Source organism: Lepidothrix coronata, unplaced genomic scaffold, assembly GCF_001604755.1.
Source record: "Lepidothrix coronata isolate B3197 unplaced genomic scaffold, Lepidothrix_coronata-1.0 Scaffold197, whole genome shotgun sequence".
Lineage (NCBI taxonomy): Eukaryota > Metazoa > Chordata > Aves > Passeriformes > Pipridae > Lepidothrix > Lepidothrix coronata.
The window spans coordinates 866,658-877,892 of record NW_016690377.1 but is presented as its reverse complement, the minus strand read 5'-3'; positions in this window follow the sequence as shown (position 1 = coordinate 877,892).

The following is an 11,235-nucleotide window of genomic DNA, read 5'->3' as shown; positions in this document are numbered from 1 at the left end:
TTTTTTCTTTCTTTCTTTCTTTCCTTTTTTTTCGGGGTGGTTTTTTTTTTTTTTTTTTTTTTTTTTTTTTTTTTTGCGCTGTGTCCGGGGGTCCCGGGGGAGGGGGAAATCTGTGGATGATGCCGGCTGGGCGATGGTTGCTCCCCACCTCAAGCCGTGCTCCCCCCGCGGCCGTGCCCCGCCGTGGGGCTGCAGGACCCCGCGTGTGTCCCCCCACGCCCCCAGCCCGGGGGGCTCGAGGAGCGGCGGGCGCAGCGGCAGGACCGGCGGCCCCGGGCGGGCGGACGAGCCCCCGGTAAGTCTGATTTTGTTAATAAACGGCTCTTGGTTGTAACCCACGCTCTGGTCTCGTCTCGTCCCTCCCGGGGGGGTCCGCCCGGGGCCGCGGGGTCTCAGCACCATCTAGTGGTGGCGGGTCCCGGGCACCGGAGCCCCGCGGGACCGAGCACCGGAGCCCCGAGCGCGGCCCCGGGGGGCTCGGGGCGGGCTCCGGGGGGGCTCCGAGCCGCCGCGGTGCCCCTCCGTCCCCCCCCTTCCTCCCCGCGTGTCCGTGACCCTCGGTGTTCCCACGCGTGGCGGCGGAGGGAAGGTTCGAGAAGGTGTTTGAGCGGGGATCGATGCGGGAGCCCCGGTGCCCCCGAGTCGCTGTGGGGAGCGGGTGGTCGCACCCCCTCCGCACACCGGGGGTGCAGTTTTAGGGCTGGAAATGCAGCAGAAGCGGGGTCCCAGACCTCGGTGTGAGGGCCCCCGGGAGCTGGTGCAGGTCCTGTCCCCCCATTTGATCTTTGTGCCAGGAGATGGGGGTGATGAATGGCTCTGGTGTCGGTCTGGCTCCATCCCGCTGTGCTGGGGGGCTCGGCCGGGCAGGGGGCTGTGCCAGGCAGGGGCTGTGCCAGGCAAGGGGCTGCCACCCACCTGCCCATCCCATTCCCCAAGGAAAGGGCTTTTACTCCAGCAGTGGGACCCCCGGCCGAGCCCCCACTCCCCGGTGGAAACCCCTGCGCCCCATTGCCCCACACCACTTTGTTTTTTCTGCCTCCCTCCTGTTGCATTTCGGGTGAGTCACGCAATTAATCCCTGTTAATTGCCTTCTCAATATTGCTTTATGCCCTGTGTTTAAATTCCTTTGTGCCCTCTGAGCTGAAAAATAACGTGCTGGGAACAGGGACTGCTTTTGCCAAAGGGATTTCTGTTTTCCTGCCCGTTCCTCGAGCGCGGCTGGGGGCGTGTGGTCGGCAGGAGGGCTTGGCTGGGGTCTCCTGTGGCAATGGGAGAGGCTGGTGGTCCGGAGGCCAGTCACCCCTCGGCCACTGGAGGGGTGGGCAGCACCATTCTGAGCTCCTCAAGGCTGGGGAAGGCTGTTTTGGAGGGTCTATGGCTGACCCTTGCCCCGTGTGGATGTGGCTGGGGTCTGGCTCTGCCTGCAGTGGTCCCGCTCCTTCCAGGCAGGATGTTTGCTGGAGGAGGGCCTGGGCTTTGCAGAAGTGGGCTTGGAGCAGGGGGGCTTTGCTGAGGCTGTTCGCAGGACGTTGTGGGGCGGTGGGCAGAGCAGCTCCGGTGCTACCATCCCCTCCGGGGGCATATTGGAGGTATCCAGACCCCCGTGTCCCTCGGGAGCATCGCTGCTCCCTGGATGTCGCCCCCACTCCTGACAGCGATGCCGCTCATGTCGGCCTCGCTCAGGCACCGCCCGTCCCCGGCATAAATCACAGCTCCTCGTCTGCGGCTCCGAAATGCCGGGCCTGTCGCAGGTTCCTGCACCGGCGTTTTGCCCCGCGGTGCCTCTCCCTGGCTGTGGCCTGGTTGCTGCTGCCGGTGCCGCGGGGCGGGAGGGCGATGCCGCAGTGCCCGGGACGTGCCGGAGGCGCGATGGCCCAGTGTGGTGCCAAAACCAGCGCGATGGCCCAGTGTGGTGCCAAAACCAGCGCGATGGCCCAGTGTGGTGCCAAAACCAGTGCGATGGCCCAGTGTGGTGCCAAAACCAGTGCGATGGCCCAGTGTGGTGCCAAAACCAGCACGCCTGGCACAGCGGCTCTGGGTCTCCGGGCTGCTGGGGCTGTGCCACGTGCCAGCAGTGGAGCAACCTGGGCAGGGGGAGAGGGGCTGCACAGCCCCTGTCCTGCCAGAGCCCCCTCTCCCAGAGCTGCCGGGTGCATCCCTGCCCTTATGGCAAAGCCCTGTCTCCCCTCTCCCCCAAACCCTCCTTTCTCCAGGATGCTCCCTGCTCCAAAACTGAGCCCATGCACCTTCCCTCCAAGCTGGATGCTGCTCGGATGCATCCTGCTGCACAGGAGGTTCCCTGAGGAATCTTTTTCCCCTCCCTAAAGACTGCAGCAGCAGGGCCAGACCATGTAAACAGTGCGAGTATCATCTGATAGTGGTGGCACTTGGGCTGGAGCTGCTGGGGAACAGTTGCGTTGCCAATATATTAAATAACTCCCCGTGTAATGTATGCCCAGGTTATTGCGGAATTCATTTTATAATAAGAGCACTGGGATGCACTTTATTAATCATTCTGTCTAACAACCTGCACTCCACAGTTTCGGTTTGATTTGATTCAATCCTGTCTTTCTGCAAAATATATGGCTGAGTGGGTCGGATAATGTATGGCTTAATTTAGAGTTGTATGGGTTTGAATTACCATTTTCATAATGTGCTGTGCATTAATGTGTTGCATCATTTATACAGAAAAATGTGCAAGGTTTCAAACCTCTCCAGGAGGCAAAAGTCACCTAAAGGGAACGCAGAGTGACAGAAAAAAGGCCTTTTCAAGCCCAGCTGGGGCTGGGAGGACACCGGTGGGTGTCGGGCATGGGGACAGCAGGGTTGGGGCCGTGCTGGTGGCTCCTTTCCCCGTGGCACAGCAGCACCTTTTCCAGCTCACCCCGAGCTGCCGGGGACCTCCAGCACTTGACTCGCCGGTGACCCCGGTGCCGGCGCTCGCCGCAGTCGCGCCCGCCGTCACTCACCCCGCGCTGCGAGGAAAAAGCTCTGATTATCCAAATACAGTCATTAAAGGGGAAATGTGTTTTTAGGACTGTCAGAGTGATTAATGAGGGTTAGCAATCCTTGCAAATGCACTTGTTTAGTCTAACTGGCAGCCTCTCCTCTCCTATTGATTTATCGTGGCAGTTGCCGGGGCCGTGGTGTGTGTGGAAGGAGCGGGGCCGTGCCGGGGCTGCCGGAGCGGGGAGCACGGCGAGGGGCCCGGCCAGGCGGCACGGCACGGCACGGCACGCTCCGCTGTGCCGGAGGCAGCCGAACAAAGGCAACATTATACCTTGTGCCGGGAAGGAATGAGTCGGACGCACACGCCGAGCCGCTCCGCGGGCCTTATAAATATCCCCGTCTGTAAAGCCCGAAGCCCAGCTGACCACAGCCCGCCCAATAAATACGTGAATGAAAGAGCCAGGCCCTATTTTTGCTTGCTGTTTTCCTTCCTCTCCTGCACACAAACCCCCCGGTGTCTTTTAGGTGATGCAGAGGTGGCTGCCCACAGACGTACAAGGCGTTTCAGAGTCCGGAGCGTCCTCGAGGGCCAGAGCAGCGCCCGCCAAGGGGTCAGGTCGGGATGCAGAGGCACAGGCCGGAGCAGAGCCACGGTGGGTGGATGAGAAGTTTATGGGCTGCATAAAGCGGCTTTTCTTTCCACGTGAGCACTGGTGGAAGCCCCGGAGAATACAGGCTCTGTGTTCGTCCTCACAGCCAGAGTGGTCTGGATGTCTCCTGTCCCCCTGCCAGCGTCCCTGCACCCAGCCCGGCACCAGGGGTTTGCCCGGGGAGACACTTTGTGCTGCGTGAGCTGAGAGCCGACCCGGAGGGACAGACCCGTGCTCGGAGATGGCAGCGGAGTTCCTGCACTGGAGCTGTGCTGGAGCCCCACGGGAAGGGAGCAGCTGGAGCAGCCGGCGGCGGTGGCACGGAGTGGATGGGGCAGCACCAGCACACAGAGCTGCCCCCCGGTCAGCACCGTGAGCCCAGCACTGCCCTGGCCTGTGGTTCACCCGAGCAGTGGGGCAGCACAAGTGACGAGAAGCCTTGGAGGAGGCGAGTGGAAAGGAGCAAAGATCTCGAGGTGCTCAGGGAGCCCCCCAAGCCAGAAGAGCGTGGGCAAGCGCCCAGGACACTGCGGTGGCCAGGAATGCCACGGGTGGGAGCGGACTTTCCTCTGGCTCTGGATAACGACTGAAGAGCTGCTGCTGCCACTGCCCTGGCTGTGAATCAGTGCGTGGAGCAAACCCTCCAGCAGCACCGGCACCAGCTTCCAGCAGCAATACACCGACATCTTCCTCACCTGAGCAGGACACCCGGCCGTGGCTGGTCACTGGGGACCCCGTGGGAAGTGCACAGCGGGACCCGTGGCCGCGGCTCCCCTCTCCTGCAGTGTCTGAGCAGTGTGACAATCCAACACGGGCACAGGGCAGGCAACAAACACCCCAGTCCTGAGGCTGAGCCCCGTGTGGGGCCACGGCCATTCCCTGCAGAGCACAGCCCCCCCTGCACAGATTGACACCGGTGTCTGCGAGTGATCCTGCTCGTTCCTGCGGTTCCTGGTTAATAGTTATCCCTCCGTTTATTATCCTGGTGAATAACTGGAGAGTGGTAATTCCATGCACACAAACATTTCTTCGACTGAACCTCGCTGGAGAGTGCTGGGGGAGGTGCTCAGCTGACAGCTCCATGTGCAGAGAGCGTTCCTGGAGCCCGAGTCACAATAACAAACAGATTTACACAGACCGTGGTGCTTCGTAAAGGTGTTTATGGAAACCTCGCAGAGCGGCTTTGCCGTGGCTTCATCCCACCTTCCAGCAGGAGACGGATGACCCCTCCAGTGTGGCAAAACCCAGAAGCATACAAAGGACATGCAGCACCCCGGGCATCTGGTGGCTTTAGGGGCTTTATAGACCCCTCCTGCAGTGGAGCAGAGAACCAAAATGGCCTTTTTTTTGTCCCCCACATCTGCAAAGGGTGGCTCCCCAGCGACACGGGGGATTGTGCCAGTGCCCACCACAGCAGCTCCTGGATCTCCACCGGTGCCTCCATGAGAGAGGGAGATGCTTCTGCACCAAAGAAAAAGGACTGGTAGGAGCCTGAGGTCCCAGTGCCACCTCTCCATGACCAGCTCCTGCAGGAGGAGTTGCTGGGGGCTCAAAGAATGAAGGACAGAAGAGAGAGGGGGACTGAGCGTTAAAGATGTTCTGGATCTTTCTTGCTGAACCCTCACTGACTTCTCTGCGCTCCTGCTCTGCTGAGGAGGGAGGAGAGGGACAGCAAAGCACCCAAAAGATTTGCTGTGTGTTTCTCTCCTGGATGAGAAGGATGGGGCTGCTCATCAACCCCACTGGGAGCCCTGGTCCCCTGGGCAGAGCTGCCTTAAAAGCTGCCTTGTTTCTGCTGGAGCAGGGGTTTTGTTCCTCTTCCCTTCACAGACTTGGTAACAACCGGCAGGCTGGAATGGGATGGTGGCCAGGTCCTCCTCCGAGGTGGGAAGAGCTGTGTTCTGTGGAAACTGGAAAAGGAGTCGAAAGCCCTTCGTTCCCTTTGGGGTTCCTGCAGTCTCTCAGGCTCTGGTTGAGTTTTGTACTGGGAACAGCTGGGATGGGGCTGGTTGGGTGCACGCCGTGCCCTCTCCTCTGGCTGCAGAGATGTGCTCTGTCCCCATTGCTGCCTTGATAATTCCCAAACTTATCCGAGTCATCTGCTCTGGCGCAGCTCAGGCACAGGAATCCTGCGGCACTGGTGGGGCCGGTGCCTGCAGCCCCCGGGCTGGCTGTGGACCCCTGTGGGCTGAGGAACCAGGGTCAAAAAGCCAGGAGGAGCCCTGGGGCAGGCTCGGGGGGCTCCTCCCCAGGGAGCACCCCCAGGGAGCACCAGGCTCCAGCAGCCAGTGTCCAGCCACCCGCTTTAGGGGTGTGGCAGACCCCAAGCCCTCCTGGCCACGGGGGAACCTTTTGGGGCACTGGGGTTTATCATGCAGGTCTGGGGTCTTGCTCTGGGCTGTTGGGGAGCGAGAGGGGTGTTTTCTCCGTGCCAGGGGTGCCGCTGGCATCCCGGGGTGCCCCTGCTCATCCCTCTGCCCGTGTCCTTCTCCCGCCGCCCGGGAGCGGCCCTTTCATCTCCCGGGTGGGTACAAATGGAGCTGTCAGCTGCGATCAGCCCCGCGATATGACAGGTTGCGGGGCCGGGGCCCCTCGAACAGAGCAGCCTTGTCTGTCAGAGCCGCCTGACACTCCCCATAATGGCCAGATGGATGAGACTCTGAAAGTAGGGCCCCGGCGCGTTTTCAACTCTATTTTGGGTGAAAACACTTCTTGAAAGATCTTGAAAGGAGCTGGCAGTTTAGTAGTTCAAATGATTAATGAGCACTGGCTCTGCCGGGTGGATTTCTCGCGCCGTGCCAGCAGCTGGGCTGCTCCAGCGGGCCAAGACACGCCGCGCTCCCCCCGCGCCCCCCGGGCCCCCCCCGGGCCCCCCCTGGTTTTCCCGGAAATGACACCAACGCGACAGGCCCTGCATATGGAAAAAGTTAAATATAAATTACTGCTGAAAGAGGCCTCGCTGAGCGGAGTTAGTTAAAGATGTTTATGGATTCAGAAACACGGGCCTGCATATGTATTTAGGGATGACAAATGTGATTCAATAAGTCAGGAATTTCTCCGTGGGCTGAGGCAGGACCCGCGCGGCGCGGGCGCTGCTCTGGGCTCTCCGGCTCAGCGCCATAAATCCTGCAGACAGTCTCCCTGTTCCTTCCCGGGCAGCTTGGGATTGATTTTCATTTTTTTTTCCCCCGGATCAGACCGAGTCGCTGCATCTCCTGCACTTGGGACGCGACAGCTCTGCTCTGTGCCCGGACCCTCCATGGGTGTCCCCCGGGGCGGCTCTGGGGGGCTTGGGAAAACTCACTGGATGCTCCGTGTGGGTCACTGGGGACTGTGCCATCCATGCCACCCCCAGTGCCAGGCACATCCCTGTCCCCGAGCTCTCCCGTCCCCCCGCAGAGCCACAGACCCTTCAGGACTGTCAGTGGATGATTAATGACCAGCAACTCCAGATTGCTGATTTGGGTGTTTGACCCAGTGTTCAGTGAGTTCAGCCCTCATTCTGCAGCACCTTCCCGTGGGCACCTGGGGGGGTCTCATGGAGCCTGGGGGGCACCCACGTGTCCCCCACCCAAACTGCCCTGTGCTCCTGCTGCTCTTTGGTGTCTCGCTTGGGGTGCACAACAAACTGAAGCAAGACACCCCTAAACTAAACTCCAGCTGCTGGGGTGGGGGCCAGGCAGGGATGGCAAACCCATGGCAGGGATGCTGGATCCACGGCGGCGATGCCAGGTCCGGGGATGCTCAACTCGGTGTGACCAGCAAACCTGCAGTGATGGGCAGTGCAGGAACCATCCCCTTGGCTCCCCCCATCCCACACCTCCTCACAGGGAAGGGCCTTTCGGGGGGTCAGCACCCGGCCAGGCCTTGGACCCACAGCCACATTCCTTTGTCCTGATTTTATTCGTTAGCAGCGTTTGGCCTGGACACGGAGACAGCTAATGAGGGACGGAGTTTATTGCAGTTTGATTTTTCTGTTAAAACAATACAATAAAATAAATGCACTTGGAAATCTGGTCTGTGTTTGTACATAGGAGATTTATGGCTCTGGAGGCTTCCAGAGAGGCGCAGCCTTTCATTCCCTTCCTTATTGGAACAGATCATGTTGCAGAGTTTAAAGGGCTCTGGAGTTGTGATTTATTTGAAGGGAGAAATGAGGGAAATCCAACTATCTGTTCCCTGGCTCAGATCATCCAGTAACTCCCGGCCAAGGGGACGGATCTGCACCTCCTCCACGGATTTTTTTATTTTTTTCCCTCCTGTTGCTTACATTATCCCACTCTAAATATATCACCGAGCCAGGGCTGAGTCCTGACCTGGGCTTCAGCACCTCGCCGAGGCTTCCCCAGCCCTTCCCGGAATCCCACAAATAAATTTCCCTCCTGGAGCCCTGTCCGAGCTCCTCTGCTGACAGGACGGGACCTGCACGGGGCCGGCCCTGCCTTCATCCAGAGCAGAGACCAAGGCAGGGATCTTGGGTTTATCTCTGGGATCGGGTGATAACTCCATGTCACCAGTCCCTGCTTCCTCCCAGAGGAGCCCTTTCCCCTCCCTCGCCACTCTCCCGGGCAGAGGAGAGCACGGCAGCTTGGATCCAGGTGAGGATTTGTGCCTGGAAGCCTTTTCCATGAATTCCCTAACCCGTCAGCCCCTGCCTTGTTTCTGTGACTCAGCAGGATGATGCTGCAGTTCCCACAGCCGAGTGGGACCAGGCTCCAGGCCGGGGCTGCTGCAGCCGCTTCCCTCCCGTTCTCGCAGAGGAAAAGTGTGTTTTTCCCTTCTCTGAGGTTTCCTGCTCCCCGGGGATGAAGCACCTGGGTGGCTGTTGTGGGGACAACCAGAGCGTCACCACAATGGCCTCGTGCTGCCCTGGTGCACCCCAGCCCATCCCAGTCATCCCAGTGGCTGCCACCAGCAGGAACAAGGTGAGATCATTCCCTGAGCCCACATCAGCCTTTTTTTTGAAGCATTTAGTGTTTGCAGGCCAGAGCTCTGTGTGTTCTGGTGCAACTCCTGCTTCTCCTCGGTGCCAGGTACCTCTAGGACATTTGGAAAAGGCCAGCTGGGGTCCCACCATCACCGTCCACCCCTTGCTGTGTGTTGGGATGCCCATGGGAGGAGAATTCCCTTCTCTGTCGTGACCATCTCATCGTGGAACAGGGAAGGAGCAACTGAGATTTCCAGCCCAGGGGGGACCTGACTCTGAGGGCTGCTCTCCTCCTCCTGCCCCAGCATCATCCCAGCTCCATCCCAGCTCCTCCAGCCCGTGTTTTTGGCAGGGTATTCTCTCCCCTCTGCACACAGACGGTCTCTGTTTGCCATTAGCCTCCCCCCCTCTGCCCTCGGAGCTGATCCCAGCGCTAATTCTCACGCATGTTTCGGGTAAATCTACTTTCTTTCCCGGGATGAATTGTGGTTTCCAAGCGCCATTAATCATTTCCCTTTAGAAAACAGCGTCGGGGGGCTGGAAACACATTGCTCCTTTATTTACTGGGGGATGACCTGGCAGGCTGGCACAGGGCCACGGGGCCGGCGCCTGCGGGACGACGTGGGGTGTGGAGTGAAGCCTCGGGGTGAGCTCCCCTCTGCTGTGCCGGGAGTTGGCTCCCACCAGGGTCACCTCCCCTGAGGACAAACCCCCTGGCCCTGAGGCTGGGGGTGAGCAGGAGCCAGTGGAGCAAGAGGATGGTGATGGAGAGGAAAACCTGGCAAAATGCCATGATTTCAACCCTTTCCCAAGCGCCGCTTCCTGGAGGGGTCATTCCCTGGGAGCTTGTTTGCCCCCTGGTAGAGGGCAGGAATGTCTCCCTGCTCTCTGCCTGCCCCACGTGCCCCTTGCAATGCCTGGGACGTGGAATCAGGACCCTCAGCTCGTCGCCAGTGGAGTGTTCAGGTGGGTCCTGAGGCAGAGGAACCCCCTCGTGCCCCGCTGGTGGTGGGGAAGGGGCACGGCCAGCACATGTGAGCTGTTCCCTCCTCACCAGGTCCAGACTGTCAGGGGATGATTAATGGCCAACGCCACAGAACTCCCTGGATTGCCAAGTGCTGCATTGTTAGTGCTGACACGGAACGAGCCCGGACAGACTTGAACACAATCCTGACCCGTAATCGGCAAATAACGTTGGATGGACGGAATTTGTGAAGTGGTTCCCCCACACAGCCCCTCTCCCACCCCCTTCCCTTCCAGAGCTGGGGCAGAGTGGGAAGGGGCTTGGCCAAGTGCTCTACACCCTCCAGCTCCAGCTCCTTCCAGGGATTTCCCTTCCCGGGTTCCACTGCTCCTTTGGGTTTCAGCGAGGAAGGAGAAGCTGGGATGGGGATGGAGATGGTTTGGGACGGGATAGGGAAGGGGACGGGGATGAGATGGGATGGGAAAGGAGACGAGGACAGGAGTGGTGTTGGGGATGGGATGGTGATAGGGATGGGGACGGGATAGAAATCATGAGGTCAGGAGCAGGGATGAGGATGGGATGGAAATGGAGATGGAACAGGAGTGGGGATGGGGCGGCACTGGTGAGGCAGAGCCTTCCACCCCACAGCTCCGGCTGTGCACGGAGGTAACCTTAAACGCCAAGGAGGAACGGCAGCGGGGACAGAGTTTTTCCAGCCCTATTCCCAGCTGTCAGGCGGTGATTAATGGCCAACAGCCTCGGAATTGCCTTTATTGCCAGCCCGGCATTGTTACTCGTGACAGCTAATGAGGGCGGACAGACTTTACACAGCGCTTTGCGCCGGCCCCGACGGAGCGGCCCCGCGGGGTCCGGAGCCCGAGCCGGGCGGGGGGACCCTCCCCACAGCTCAGCAGGGCCCGAGCCGGGCACGTCCCACCCCACATGTCCCATCCCAGCTCCATCCCCCGCAGGCCTGGGACTGTGGGCACCCAGAGACCCTCAAACTGTCCCGATTAGCTCCGTAGAACACCCCACACCCCCAGGGATATTTTTATGGGGACGGGGCAGGGACGAAGAAGTTTCAAGTACCGGAGAGAAATGGGTGCAATAAACCATTTATTCCTACAAAAAAAGCCCGTGCTGTTAAAATCCCACACAACTGAATGTTCCTGGCCCTGGGTCCAGCAGTAATGATTTTTTTTGGCCTTTATTTTTTTTTTTTTTTAGGATTATTACAAATAATATTTACCTTTGTGCTGGTTCACATCTTGATGCTGTTAAACACATGGCCGCAGCTGGTTTCCCGTTCAGGGGAGTGATATAGCTCTGGTATTATGAGGCAAAACCTCTCCTGCAAGCCAGAACACCCCACATTTAAAAATCTATTACTTTTCAATATTCCATGGATGTATTTTGCTCCAGCTCACAGCAATTTCCTAGTTTACCCTTATTAAACCGAGAGGGTCTGAGTGGAGGCTCGTGATTTATGAAACACATACTAGATTCATTAAAACCTTTAAAGATTTAATACATTTTATCAAGGCCTTAAATCTGGGCAAACGCCTTTAAAAAAACACCAGCTACAGGGTGTTTTTCATCCCCAGCGCCCCTTTCGCGCTTGTTTAAGAGCCGTAAAATTCGGATTGACAAATTCCATCCCTTATCCCAAAACGGGCGCTGAACCCTCCGCTGTATAACCCCGGAGATCCACCAAGCTCGAAGATCAAATTATTCCTCCTTTATTG